Here is a 4,620-nt window from a genome sequence, read left to right as displayed (position 1 = left end):
GGAGAGGAGATGGTAGTGGTCAGTGATGAATTTATACATTAATTTTCGGTCCCGTAAACACATGATCACTCGACTAAACTCGATATATTATGTGTATAATTCTGAAAATATATCTAATAGTATCTGAAGGAACACACGGTCAAACCAGGACGAGTGGAGTACTGGTTAGGGGTTGTGTTTATTACCTCAAGGTCTCGGGATTGAACTCGAACTCCTCCACGTTTCTATGCTTTTTTATTAAAGCAATCTTTTAACTTTCCTTTTTATATTATTCTAAATCCTTTTTTTCTATAATTCTAATTACCCAAAAGTAAAAATCGTGTTTCTATTTATTAAAGCAACCTTTTAACTTTCCTTTTTATATTATTCTAAATTCTTTTTCTTCTATAATTCTAAGTACCCAAAAGTAAAAATCGTGTTTCTATTTTATATTACCTCTAATAAAAAAAATCTTTATTTCTAATTACCCAAGTCCCAAAAGGCAAAAGAAATAAAAAAAATTACATAGGCGCGAAGCTGCAACGAACCAAAGACAAAAAAAACCAAAAAAAAACCCATAGCTAATGGTGAACCCATCTTCGAAATCCGAATTCCTCTCTCTCGAGTTATTAGTGCCACAGTCGTATCCGGTGTCCCACTTTAAATAGTAGTAGGTGAAGAATCGAAGAGAAACGGTAAATGAATTGGGGGTGGTGGCGTCCACTCCATTGTTATATAACCAACATCGAAGTCCGGCAAAATTTAATTTTTGGAAAATTTTAACAGATGAGAGGTATATTTGAATCCAAAGTATTTTATTCTCTGTTTCCTTAGTTCGAATCCGATATATTTGGACCCAAAGTATAACATTTTTTTTTGTTATTAAATTCTTATTTTTTAAAATGTGGTCTTCAAAATTTCAATATTTTTTTATTTAAAACTAAATTATGCCCCTCTATTTGTTTAAGCTTAATTTTTGCCTTTCGCGTTAAATCTTACGAGCATTCAACAGTAAAATGATGAAAAGACAGCTACAAAAAAGTTCGAACCCCGCTCAAGCATAAATTAAAAAAAAAAAAAGTACATGGCAAGGTTTATTGCGTGTATTCTCATGCTACAATATAAGTAAAATATACACTCTAGTTCTATTTTGAAATTTGAATGATACGAAAGAAAAAAAATCGACAATCATTCATCTAATTGTTTTTAAGAAAATATGTCATGCTTCGAAGCGAAAACAAAGATGAAGAAAAAATAATATAACCAAAGATAACTTTGGTAAATATTATCAAGTTTATACCGGTTCGGCATAACTTTGATAAACTCATCAAGTTTATGCCGGTCCTAACCCGATACGATAACGCGAGAACTTTAACCGCAAACTTTTAATTAAGCCTAACTAAAATTTTGCCCTCATATTATGCCCTCAGAACCTTTAATTTTTGTTTCGCAAACCGAAAGATTAAAAGTATGAACCCCCGTCAAAGAAAAAAAAAATAATTCAAAGATGCCTGCGTATACGTTACACTTTTCTTTAAGCGCATAACTAAAAATTTGCCTAATAAAACAAATAACTTTGGTAAATCCTTAATGTTTATAGATAAATCCTTAACAAGTTGAGATAATGTAAGGCATACTTTTTAATGGGAAAACTTTAATGTTTTCCTAACTAAAAGTTCAAAAGCTCTATAAAAAGCGATATAACTAAAATTTGCAGGAAAGACTTTTTAGTTAAGGATATTTTTAACTAAAAGTTTGCAAAGACATAACTAGGAAAAGACTAAAATCTCGTTCGTAAAGGAATTACCAATGTTATGTCGGGACCGATACTTATGCCAAGTCTCCCATAAGGCATAAGTATGCCGGTCCGCATAACTTTCGTAATTCCTTCACAAGTTTAGCGCCGGTGGTGCAAGATAACGTAAATTTAAACTCGTTTGCGAATTTTTTTTAAATTTTTGACCGAGTGGGGATTCGAACTCGAAACCTCGAATTTTAGGCGAGACAAAATTTAAAGATCTCAAATATAAGAGCGAAAATTTAAAGCACCAAAAAAAGAAGCAAATTGCCATGAAGGATATATTTGGCCCTTTACCGTAGTTTAAATGGGGGTAAATCTCGCTAATTAGTTTAGATATAGGGGGCCATTTCGCGTAGCTTTCCCAACCATTTAACCTGACCAACCAACCAAAAGAAACCCAACTCCTAATTCCCATTAAAATGGAGTACGTAGTACTCCGTACAACTCCCAATTTAGCAATAAATACAAAAAGATCCTAAATCTTAGTTAAAATTACAAAAAATCAGTTGACCGGACTTCAACAGAATTTCCCCAATTTAGTTAAGTAAAAAACTGACGTCCACAGTCCCCTCTTTTCCATTTCCCAATTCAAAAACAAATCACCCTTTTTGTCTCTTCTTAATTTTTATTTTTTATTTTCAGCTTTCAAAATCAAATCAAAGAAGAATGGAAATGGAGAACAAAGCTGTTGATGTGAAGAAAAACGACGCCGTTCCAATTGAATTACCTGCTCCACCTGGTTGGAAAAAGAGAGTACGTATACTCATAATGCACATTTTACGTTTTTTTTTTTTTTTTTTAAGTTGCTTACGTTGAATTTAACATTAAGAGACTATGATTTAGTGATTAAATTTCGATTAGCTTTAATTATGACCTAGGTTTTTTTTTTTTTTTTTCCTAAAAAAAAGTTTTAATAGCTGAATGAATAATTACCAATTAAGAGTGACCTGTTAACTTCCTAGTAGATTTGCTTTAAATTAGTGATATATTAAGCGTTAATTGTGACCTAGGTCTTAATTCAGCTATTTAAGTATATTAAGTTGTTTGCGCTAAATTTAACAGTAGGAGGCTATAATTTGGTGATTAAATTTCGATTAGCTGCTTTTATTATTTGGAATTATGTTTTTGTTGTGCATTAGTGATATGTTAAGCGTTAATTGAGACCTAGGTGTTAATTATGTGTGACATGTCGCGTAACTCTTAAACAAGTAGGTGCATTATGCTTTAGTTAACTTGTACGTTTACATTGTATGTTTTCTTTTAATTGTATTTCTTTTTCTTGGAGATTTTTCTGTATAAGCTGAGTTTATAGTTATGGAAATTGTCTTTGCTTTAGTTACTTTTGTGTTGATTAGCTTTAAATTTGAGTTGTTTGCCTTTAGTTTAACATTAGGAGGCTATGATTTAGTGATATATTAAGCGTTAATTGTGACCTAGGTGTTAATTACATATGACATGTCGTGTAACTCATAGACAAGTAGGTGCATTATGCTTTAGTTAACTTCCTAATTAATTAGGTATATATGTATAATTAGGGATTTGAGTTGCTTAGTTGTGTGTTAGTGGTTGAGAGTGGAGGAATAATTTTGGGCTGATTTGGTTGTGATTATTAGCTTTTCAATTGAGTTGACTGTGTTAAATTTAACATTAAGAGGCTATGATGAGTGTAATCAAAAGCGCGCTTAAGCCCTGAAGCGAGGCTCAAAATATGTTGAGTGCTTTGCGTTACTTAATGTGTGCTTCAGTGTCGTCATTAAGATTCTAAGACATATTTTTTCTTGCCAATAAGTGTTTCCCGAAGAGGCGACACTAAGCAATTACAATATTTCACTTTATTGTCATTTTTTTCCAATTTCTTTGTCCATATATTTGTTATTCATGCTTATAATTTTTAGTCTCGATCTAAGCATATATACTTGTATTTTTTCTCCATTGCGCCTTTTCTCAATAAAGCCCACGCTTTATTTGCGCTTGGCGCTTAAAGCCCCAACGGAGCTTAGAGCTTTTTTGCGCTTTTCGCTTTTGATAACACTGGCTATGATTTAGTGATTAAATTTTGATTAGCTGTTTTCATTATTTCAAATTACCTGCTTCACCTCGCTGGAAGAAGAGTGTGCTACTCTTTAATGTTTTCTTCATTTACAACAAGAAGAAGAAAAGAATATGCACATTATACGTTTTCTTTTAATTGTATTTCCTTTTGTCTTGGAATTTTTTTTGTATAATCTGAGTATATAGTTATGAAAATTGTCTAGTTTAGGTGCGTGTTTGTGGTTGAAAGTGGAGAGATACTTTTAGCTGATTTCTTGTGTTGATTAGCTTTAAATTTGAGTTGTTTATTTTCAGATTATATTTTTTGTTTTGAATTAGTGATATGTTAAGCGTTAATTGTCGTATAACTCTTAAACAAGTAGGTGCCTTATGCTTTAGTTAACTTCCTAATTAGGTATATGTATAAGCTGTATTTTCTGTTTTCCATTTTTGAAATTTTTTGTGCATGATCTGAGTTTATAGTTATGGAAATTGTCTTTGGTTTAGTTGTGTGTTTGTGGTTGAAAGTGGAGAGATACTTTTGGCTGATTTCTTGTGTTGATTAGCTTTAAATTTGAGTTGTTTGCGCTAAATTTAACATTAGGAGGCTATGATTTAGTGATTAAATTTCGATTAGTATATTTCTTGTTTTGAATTAGTGATATGTTAAGCGTTAATTGCGACCTAGGTGTTAATTATGTGTGACATGGCAAGTAACTCTTAAACAAGTAGGTGCATTATGCTTTAGTTAACTTCCTCTCAGAAGTTACAGTATTTAGCTAAATTCAGTATATGTATGCAGATTTTCG

General features: G+C 31.7%; 1 pseudogene; it reads left to right on the top strand.

Annotated features, from left to right (window-relative positions):
• The first annotated feature begins 2,325 nt into the window (after window positions 1-2,325).
• The window catches only part of LOC132062287 (methyl-CpG-binding domain-containing protein 11-like), a 13,165-nt pseudogene continuing 10,870 nt past the window's right edge, over window positions 2,326-4,620 (top strand).

Source organism: Lycium ferocissimum, chromosome 7 (genome assembly GCF_029784015.1).
Source record: "Lycium ferocissimum isolate CSIRO_LF1 chromosome 7, AGI_CSIRO_Lferr_CH_V1, whole genome shotgun sequence".
Taxonomy (NCBI): domain Eukaryota; kingdom Viridiplantae; phylum Streptophyta; class Magnoliopsida; order Solanales; family Solanaceae; genus Lycium; species Lycium ferocissimum.
This window is presented reverse-complemented; position numbering and strand designations above follow the sequence as displayed.